This window comes from Arachis hypogaea, chromosome 13 (genome assembly GCF_003086295.3).
Source record: "Arachis hypogaea cultivar Tifrunner chromosome 13, arahy.Tifrunner.gnm2.J5K5, whole genome shotgun sequence".
In the NCBI taxonomy this organism is placed as follows: domain Eukaryota; kingdom Viridiplantae; phylum Streptophyta; class Magnoliopsida; order Fabales; family Fabaceae; genus Arachis; species Arachis hypogaea.
The window spans coordinates 116,788,623-116,799,764 of NC_092048.1; the positions used below are offsets into that span (position 1 = coordinate 116,788,623).

Genomic DNA, 11,142 nt, shown 5'->3' on the forward strand with positions numbered 1-11,142 from the left:
CTATGGATAATGGTTCTGAGTGTCCGTACAATCCAGAGCTTTCCTCTTCACCAAAATCAAAGCTTCAATACTCGGCCATAGTGGATGTGGACTATGGAGAAGTACACTCACTACTAGTACTACTCCACTACGATTCAAAATCCAGTGCTAACCTGGATGAGATGAAAAATGAGTTTGTTTGAAATGTTAATCTCAAGAGTGAAGAGGAACAATTTTCTATTTTTTATTCTAGTCACAATTAGGTGCAAATGCTTGCCAAAAACCTATGTTTCTTATTTCAATTGCAATAACAATAACAGTAACTTAATCATAATCATAATCACATCAATAGCAATCTAAAACCACAATTACAAGTTTACAGTAAGACATAAACCAGATTTAACCACACCTCTTCTTATTCTTGCAGTTGTTGTTGATCCTGTTGTGCAAACAGTGGACATGATGTGAGTTATAAACTTATAATATGGTAGACAGATATAATCAGCTTCAAATACTACTTTGATCAAATGCATTTCATTCTACAAGCACTAAAGTTATCACCTGCCACGGAATGCAGCCCAATGAAGAGTAGTCCATCCATTTACATCGCGAAAGTTCCCATTTACACCAGAAATTATTGTGGATTGTAAGGCCCAATCATAGCCAAGAGCAGCCACAAGATGAAGTACTCCTTGGCCACCCTCATCCAATACATGGGATTTAAACAAGTACTTTTCATTCAATCCTTTTTACAAGATAATTAACAAAATAAACGAGATTCTTTAAATAATTAGGTATTCAATTTACTAGGCAGCGTATATCTTTCTTTAGACAACTAGGCAGAGTATATCTTTCAATTAGACATCTTTAGCTGGTTGAGAACCAGATGATGTGTCCGCGCCTTCACGTTTCTACCTGGCTTGCTCGGCCATAAGTTGCCACTTTGAGAGCATGTCGTCTCCCCGAACAGCAGCACCAGCAGCAACATTTGCTGCATTTGTCCTCATCTTGTCATCCTCTTCCTTGCTCACCTGCAGCTTACTAAATATTAATGAAAAGAGTTTCCATGTAGATAATGGAAAAATATAAGAATGGGAAAAAAAATTTGATGATTTATTACGACCCTCATCCTTATCCTTATCCTTATCACCATCAGCTCATGCATTACCATCAACCTATATTTTAAAATGGACTAAAATTAAGAAATAGGCACAGGTTTCAAATGCCGATAAATGCAAAATACTCACGTCATTTGTTTCCAAAGCTTCTTTGCTTCTGCCTGTCTTTTCTCATATTCCTCTCTTACTTTCCTATTTATTGTCATGATTTGCGGCTAAACAATTGAGGTGATAACAGTCTGATGTCTTGTCTTCTCAAAATCAACCCGCTAGTAGGAAAATTCTTGAAAGTAAGATATTTTATTGAGTTATGAGAGAATATTCCTGCAAGCAGGTAGAGAACAACTAACCTATTTTGACATTCTAATCAGGTTACTTATCAGTCCACGCATTCTTTCCTCCACACATTGAAAACTCAATTTGAATAAGTAAGATTACAGGCAAACCTACTGTTATGAAAATTGAAATCTTAGTTGAATCTCACCAGTGACAAGCATCTCTCCACATCATTGCTCACACCCTTCAAGCTATACTTAAACACTGACAGTAATAACATAAAACAACTTTCTGTAAGGCCTGGTGTGGCTAGTTTGTATCCAGATAAGCTCAAAAGGAAAAATTAAAATAGATGGAGATAACACATGAAAAGGATACTTACTAATCTCAAACAATTTTTTCTGGAGTGGAATTTTCTGTAAAATCAGCCTTTTCGCTTCTTCTTGCACAGCTCTTCGAGTTGCTTCTGAAACCTGACTGTCCTCCTTGGGACCTGAAAATAACTGCTCTTAATTTATTGAAGCAATTCATCAAACATGTGCTATGCAAATCAGTAAAGCATCAACCGAGAGCATATCTACAAATCAAAACCGCGAAGTGAATGTAAATTTGTATACATGCATATAAAAAAAATCGAAGGAATTTCATGAAAACCTTACCCCCAATTTCTGCTGACAAAGAAAAAATCAAAACATAGCATTAAAGAAATAGAAGTAATAACAATTAGCAAATACAAAATATGAGTAATTAAAAGAGGAGAATGTGGATTTGTATATAAACCTAGTTCAACGAAGATGGAGAAGAAGAAGCTTCACAGAGCACAACACAGTGGAGCAAGAAACTTTGATAGAGGAGATCGCAGCTGGAAGAAAGGCGTTGATAGAGGAGATTGCCGCCAGAAGAGAGCGTCGTGGATGAGATCGCAGATCTCACGCTGCGATGGAGTTTCTTCTTGGTTCTCACATTGTGATGGAGTTTCCATAGATTGATTAGCAGTAGCACAGCGTTTATTATTAAAATATGAGAGTTAGGTTTTTAACTTTTTATATTAGTGAAGCAGATAATGAGATACCGCCATTTAAAACGCCAAATTCACTAAAGAACCACCGTTCCATAAGAAAATTACGGCAGTCACACAAACCGCCTCAATTTATGAATATAACGGCAGTGTTTTAAAATTGCCATTATATTGATGCCATTTTATACCAATTTTTTTGTAGTATTGATTCTTGAATCTAGAGTTAGCTAAGGTCTTTCTTCTTCTTTCTTTCCTTAGCCCCAAAAATCAGGGATTTTTCATTAGAGACAAGTAACGCAGCTTTCTTGAAAACAAATCCTCAATGGATTTGATAAATTCCAACCCTTAATCTTGTGCTTTGCCTCCAAAAAATAATATTATCCATTGATTTACAGTAGAGAAAAGTTGCCTCTATTTTTCTCCATATTTCTCAAAATGGTAGTGTAGAGGGAAGAAAATATCATCAAGCGATTTTCTTCCATATAAATAGAAACAAATTACCTTTTTCTTCTGATTTGGTGCATAATGAGAGGTAGAAAAACTTTTTCTTCTTAGATGTTTAGCGATAGAATGAGAAAGTGAGTTCCTCTTTCTTCTCTGGATATTATCCGAAGCAACATAGCATTCCAGGTTAGGGTTTCTTTCCTTTGTTTTTATTGGTATTGGGTTGGGTAATGGACTCATCTTTCAATTTGCAGCCTTAGGAGCACTTGGTCTTTCTAGTTGGGCTCCTTGGCTTCTTTGATTTGGGTTATACTATGAATATGGGCCTGCATACACTAAACAACACATCAACAACACGCTTGGATTATCAACCAAAAATAAACTTATGTTTGTCATCACAGAAATTGTTATTATTATTTGCTAAACTCAACAAAATTAATTTGGTTCAACACAAAATTAGTTAGTGAACTTGTAAAAATTTAAAAAGATTGGTAAATGAGTCAATTCGTCTAGTATTTTAGCAATTAATTAATTTAAAATAATAAAATACAAAAATTTAATTTTTACAAAAATAATAATATATTTAATTTTTATCTAATTTTTTTTAATTTTTTTTACAATTTAAATATCATCTTTTATGCATTATAATAATCATATATAATATCACACAAAGCATTCGTGTATATTTGTTTTGTCAAATATTTTATTATTATATTATTATAAAGAGCATAAAATATTGATGACACATTTTAACGTCAATTCTTATGCATCTCTTTTTAGTGCCATTTATGAAAAATTAAATAATAAATTTTGTAAATAAATATCATCATCTATATTATATCGAGAGTATCAATGTCTATGAAGCATTTTAACACACTATTTTATATATTGTTTTTATTGTAGTGATGTGCAGGTTAATGGGTGAGGAAGTAATAAATTGGTAGATGATGGACCAACGTTTTTTATTATAGACGAGAATCTGACACTAACAATTTGGTGAGAGCAAAAAACCTGAAAAGAACCATGTGTCCTAAGGCCTACATGGAGTTCTGTTGTTCCTGCAAAAGTATTCTCGTGAATTGTGAGAAGTATAGAACTGCGCCACACGTGCTCCATATATGTTGGGTGAAATTGTTTTCCACCCCCTAAACTTTGTATAAATGATCTTCTTCCTTCTCGCATTTTCTATAAATTCCAGCTTTTTTCAGTTTGTACATGGCTAAAGTAGGATAATGTGAGTGGTGAGATAGTGTAATTTAGTGTTGTGGGTGAAAAAATAATTGACATTCTGTTAACTATGTAAACCACTTTAAGTTGAAACATTTTACCAAATTGTACATAAACCGCTACAACCTGCAACACACACAATCCCAGTCCAGATAGTGATTTACGAAAACCACTACAAGGCATGGCAAATTACGAGTAGAAAATATTATAGGGTTAAACCACTTTGAGTTGTAGTGGTGGATTAGGTGAAGTTTGGTTTGGAAGAGGAAAAGAAATTAATTTATTAATAGGAGATAATAACGCCACTCTTATTTTGATAATGTCACCTATTTTTTTTTTACAAATTTATACAAAATGTAATGCAAAAAATATTACAAGAAAAATGCTGAGTACCGTCGGATTTACCGTTGAAAAAAAGAAAAAATTTGATGGAAATTAACTTACCGTCAGACAAAATCAGATGGTATAAACCTTTCCAGTAAATGTTCACTGTCAGAATTTTTTTGTCTGACAGTAATTACCATCGGATTTAGTAACGGAATATAGTTAGCATGAAAATGGAATATGTTGGGCGTTACCGTCAGAAATTTTTCGATGGTAATATTGGCGCTACATTATCTGTCCCCCCTGCCATATTATCGGCAGATTAAGCCAACGGTAATACCAACAGAAATTTTTTGTAAAATATTTTTTTAAAAAAATTAACTGGCGTGTTACCATCGGAATATTCCAACGGTAGCATTTTTATTTTTTTTTATTATCTTTATCTTTCTGTCCATCTCTAATGTATCCTAATAATTAACAATTGAAATAGTGCTTTAAACCTGATGTGAAGTACGAAAAATATAAATTACAAATACGGAATTATAGTAACTTAAATATCTGAAACATTGCTAATTATGTTATATTCACAGAACTATGTTTACATTCACTGAAATATATATTACAAATACGCAAAATTTCTTAAAGAAATACATATCATAGAACTATGTTTGCATTACCCCTAATCAAATTCATCATCTTCTTCCTCTGATTCACCATCATCCTCTTTCGAGGTAGTTTTCTGATTATCATTGAACTCGTCCTCCTCTTCTTCATCGCCATCAACCTCGTCTTCCTCTTGAAGATTGTCGTCCTCTAGTGGAAGTGCGTCGATATCTAGTCCAAAGTCAATGATGTCATCATCGATAATAGCAAACATAAAGGTGATTGGCTCACCGGTATCAACCACCATTTTTGAAGGAGTTAGATCTTCAATCTGGTAAGGTTCCTGACCCTCTATCCTATCATTAGACTCGATGCGGCCTATTGGCTTAGTCTTAACTACAACCGCACAACTAGACTTGCATGAACTCGGATAAGACAAACAGTATATCTATTGTGTATTTTGAGGTAGTATAAAAGGATTATAGTGCTTATATTTCCTAGTTACACTAACTTCAGTGATATCGTAGTCCTTGTGCTTTCATGTTCCTTGTCGCGAACTTAGATCATATCATTCACATTTAAACACACACACCTTGTACGTAGTGCGACAAAAATACTGTAATTCAATTATGTTGTGCAACATACCAAACTAATCAGAATAACCCTCGCCTGAATCCCCAGAACCCAAACTATGGTGTTATCTATTTTCTTTCCAATCGACTACTGTAGGGTATGGAACCGATATCCGTTAATATTGTATATCGGGTCGCTAGTGACCTTATTAATTGGACCCCAACTAAGTGCAACTAGTTTTGAATCTGTTGTGTCAGTTAGCTGTACACTGACATATCTCTGAACCCACGTGAAAAATTATTCAATGAAGTCTCAAGATTTTCCTCTTGGAATAACCTATATAATAGAATAGGATAACGAAGTTTTAATTAGATTAAGAAGCTAGTATCTTACTAATTGCAATATTTACGAAGACTTAAAAAACTCACATGAGATAGGATAAAATTTGGTCACAGTTAAGCAATACATACAGATGTGCGGTGTCGATTTCCTTCTGCTCTAACCAGTAGTCACTGCCCGCACCCTTTGTAGCTCCTTCCGGCAAAAAGATTGGATATGTTGTTCTATTTGACGAGAATTCTCCCCTCCCATCATTCTTTGCAACCCTTGTTCTACGTGACTCAACATAAAAGTGAAAATAGAATGAGCAAAATGCAAAAATTTCCTTATCTAGGAATGCTTCGCATATTCTGCCCTCAATCCGAGCTCTGTTCTTCACGATGCGCTTGAATGAACCAATCATCCTATCAAATGGGTACATCCACCAAAATTGGACTAGCCCACATAATATTGTTTTGTACGGTAGGTGAATTGCTAAATGTTCCATAATGCCAAAAAATGATGGAGGGAATATCCTCTCTAACTTACAAAGTATGATGGGAAGATTCTTGTCTATGACTTTGAGGTAATTAATGCTAAGTTTTATAGTACATAACTTCCTAAAGAACTCACTTATTTTTGTGAGGGATTTCCAAATATTGGTTGGAAGTTCTCTGAATGTGACAAGAAGCAAGGACTCCATGAAGATGTGACAATCATAACTCTTTAACCCAACAAGCCTACCCTATTACACGTTTGCACACCTGCCAGAGTTAGAGGCGTAACCATCAGGAAACCTTAATCCTCTAACCCACTTACAAATATTTTGTCTCTGCTCCTTCGTTAGAGCGAACACCGCCTTTGGTTTAGCCCACCGTCTGTTATCAAGTCTCTTTAAGTTCAAATCTAGCCGCCTGCAAATATCCATCAAGTCTAACCTAGCCTTATTATTGTCCTTTATTCACTCACCGTCCATTACTGTGTGCATGATGTTATCAAACACGTTTTTTTCGATGTGAATCACATCAATACAATGTCAAACCAAGTTGTCTTTCTAATAAGACAACTCCCAAAATATACTTTGCTTAGTCTAATTATGTTCCCTACCATATCCCATAGGTCTCAGACCTGTCCCGTTGTCGATAATCTGTGGGATTCTTCGCACACGCTGCCAAACTTGCCTACCATCCAACCTCACAGGTACCTCTTCTTTTTCAGTGCTATTCTTTTTGAACGAGTTCTAGTTGCATCGAAAAGGATTTTCAGTTCTTCGATGACAATCAAACCATGAATTTTTACCGCTATTTGTCAACCAAAATGTCTTTGTATCCTCCATACAACTAGGACATGCCATTCTGCCCTGAGTGGACCAACCTAACAACATATCGTATACAGAAAGTCGTTAATGGTCCACATCAATGCCACCCGCAATTGGAAGTTTATCTTCATTGAAATTTCATACATGTGTACACCATGGATCTATAACTCTTGTAACTCATCCACCAAGGACTGCAAGAAGATATCTATTTTGGCCTTTGGATTACTGGGACCAGGTATGATGCAAGTTAGAAACATGTATGCGTCCTTCATGCATATTTTGGGACTCGGGTTATAAGGTGTCATGAACTACGGGCCAACAAGAGTACGCATTACCGAAATTGAAATTCGGTACGAACCCGTCAGAGTATGAAGCTATTCTAATGTTCCTGGGCTAACTCGCAAATGTAGGATAGACCCGATCAAAATGCTTCTAAGCTTGTCCGTGTGACGGATGCTTCATGATTCAATCATCCCTCTTGTTGCTACTATGCAGGTCATGTGAGGGGCCAAACCCATCGATGCATACAATCGTTTAAACCTAGGAATTAAGGGCATGTAGTGCATCCACTTCATTGGAATTCTCTTTAATTGGCGTTTACCAATATGTTCTCTCTCGAATTGGAACCTCGGTGAGCTACAAAATCTACATTCATTAAGGTCTGCATCCGTCTTGTAGTATAGCATACAACCATTCAAACAATAATAAATTTTCACTGCATTTAGACCCAATTTCAAAATTAGCTTCTTTGCTTCGTAGTGGTTTCAGGGGATGCCAATTGATCCTATAGGTATCATTTCATTATAAAAGGTGGTCCACTTATCAAAAGACTCTTGGGTATATTTTGACTCCAACTTAATACTCATCATTCTAACACGCGCATACAACTCTAAATGAACGCACCCCTCGTACAAAGGTTTTGCAGCAGATTCTAACAGATGATAAATCTCTTTACTTCTGGGTTATGCTCTTATTCATCCTCTTCCAATTCCATAACATCTGTTGCATCACACACCATCTCGTTGTATCTCTCATGGTTAGCCTCCCAAGTCATTTCATTCAGGTTTAGGCCTTTCACCACCTGAACCCTCGTTGATCGATAATCGGACCTATTCAAATTAGAGGCAGACCAGTTAATTCCCTACTCATCCACTTCTCCGTGTTTTGTCCACATCCAATATCCATATTTGAACCCATTATGGTAGAGGTGAAGCGTTATGTTCGCAGGTCCTAACCACTTAGTCAGCAAACATTTTTTACACGGACACCCAGGTATCCCTTCAGACATGAATGGTTCCATGTTGAAGACATGTGCGACAAACGTGTCAACCCCTCAAAGAATTCGGGTTTTAAACCCCCGGCCATCGTTATCCCTCTCATACATCTATAGACAATGACTTGAAATCATATTAAAACACACCCTAAAATTCAACGAACAACAAAATTATTAAATTTTTAGAAAATTTGGTAGAGTGTCCCCTATAATTAGAACCTCTCGTCGAATAAATACAACAGTTTTCATATAGGAAACAGCTGTAGGAATAAATCAATAACATACAGGCATTCAATAAAATATCAAATCCTAACCATTCTAGTGTGAAACCCATTATAACTTCAAAATTTTTTAGCAAACAAGGGTTTTGAGAAGGCGCCACTACGTGACCTTCTCCCACTTCTGACCTAAAACTCTATCCTAGGAAAAGTAAGTCCAACATAAAATTTAAACAATTCATTATATTCAGAGATAGAAAACTAACCTGGAATATTACTGCACAAACAATAAAAGAAGAAAATTCCAATTGAACTCAGAGAAAATAGCACTATCCTAATAAAAAGGAATACTTATTAAATTCACAAGTTGAAAATAATTCAAAAACTAATTTAAAAAAATAGGTAAAATTTATTATTCCAATTAATTAAAACCTAATTCTTAATTCAACCAAACTAATAAGAGGCATGACAAATTTAATTTTTACTTATATTAAATTAACACAACAACTCCTAATAACATACTTCATTAAATAAATTAACCATTGAATTAACAACAACCCTAGCAAAATGCTAAACTCACAAAATAATATGAAAAAATATAATAACCATACCAACAAACTAATCTGATGATAGTAGCTACACTCTCATATATTTTGTAGTGACAGAGGCGGCGGTGACGGTGATGTGAACAACAATTGTGTCGGAGGATGCGACGGGACAACAGCAGCAGCAGATTCGACAAGCACGAACAGCGGGTGCTCCAGACACGGTGGCGACGTCAACGGCAAGCTCTGGCAGTGGCCACGATGAGCGCTGCCCAGCGGTGGTGAGAACAGACAAGAAGAGAAGAGAGAGTAGAGAGAGAACGGTGCCATACAAGTGAGGAGGAAGGGTTTCGCGTGTGAATTTAGCCCCAATTTTACCGTTGGATTTACCCCGTGGCAACTCACCAAAACGACGCGTTTTATTAAACGAAAATACCGTCGGATTCTTTCGTCGCTAAATCCGACGGTAGAATTGGTGCACGTAACTTCCGTCTTCACGCGAACAATTACCGTCGGATTTAGCGACAAAAAATATGTTCTGACGGTAACCGTTTATGGCGACGAATTTTTTCTCTTTTCCATAAGAAAATTCTGACGCTAAATCTGTCGATACATGTCGACGTTAATTCCGACGGTACTCAATGTTTTTCTTACTGTGAAAATTATGTAAAGAATGACATTATCAAAAATACGAATTTAATTGATTGTTGTTTTTCTTTACATATAATTTTGAATGAGTGGTAGCTAGATGGTGAGCATGCTAATTGCAACGATCAATTAAAAATGGTAGATAGTGGTCATACTATTTAATTGATCAATTAAAAATGGAAGATGGTAGACATGCTATTTAATTAATCATTGTAGCTATCATTTTCATTTTTTTTCATAAGATCTTAGAAAAAAATTATAAATATAAATTAAATAAAAATAGTTATTTTTATTGATGTGATGTTACGTAATTAGATACACGTATAAAATTACGTTATATTAACAGTACATCAAAATTAAATTCATTAAAAAAAATAACACTATGAGATGGGATTTTAAAATAAAAAAAATGAAAACTCCCTTCTTGCTTATAGTGAGATAGCTTTTCACCTTTTAAATTTTTTTTATAATACTCTTCTCGCTCTGTGTGAAAAACTCTCACCAACTAAAAAGGTGAACCCCACCATCCTTCGATTCAATACCTCTTATCCCTATCTTTGGAGATAACACCAAAAAAAATTCCATATCCAAATTTTTCTGTCACATTTTAATTTCATTAAATTTAAATAATGAATAAAACAAAGCTAAATCATACTTGTCATATATATATATATATATTCGGCAGTTTGATATATACTATGATTTATTATTCATGGACGTTGATAAGATCCTTCCATCTAGCAGCACTTTAGGATGGCATAGCCTTCAAGTTAAGGGCGAGGTTCAAACGAGGATTGAATAAAAAATATCAATTAATTTTTTTATATAAATATAACTGCACTTCCACTTGACACCTATCGTTAATGAGAAACGGCTCGTCTCGCCGTGACCTTCTCTTAAACCCTAAGCCCTAAACCCTATATATATATATATATATATATATATATATATATATATATATATATATATATATATATATATATATATGTATACATTAGCACAACTGAGACAGCGATGGGTTCTCTGCCCCTGTGAGGATGGAGCGAAAGAAGCTTTGAGAATTTAAGAGAAGGTCACGGCGAGACGAGCCGTTTCTCATTAACGATAGGTGTCAAGTGGAAGTGCAGTTATATTAGGGATTTGTTTGAGTTTGTTTTTAAAAAAATATTTTTTTAAAGACTTTTTAAAAAAGCAAAAATAAGTTGGTATTTAAAATTTTCACAAAAAGTTTTTTTACCTATTAACTATATTTAAGTACAA

The 11,142-nt window shown here is 35.0% G+C and overlaps 1 pseudogene; it reads right to left on the minus strand.

Annotated features, from left to right (window-relative positions):
- Nucleotides 1-319: 319 nt before the first annotated feature.
- On the minus strand, nt 320-1,653 carry LOC140177689 (transcription initiation factor TFIID subunit 4b-like; annotated as a pseudogene).
- Nucleotides 1,654-11,142: the final 9,489 nt, after the last annotated feature.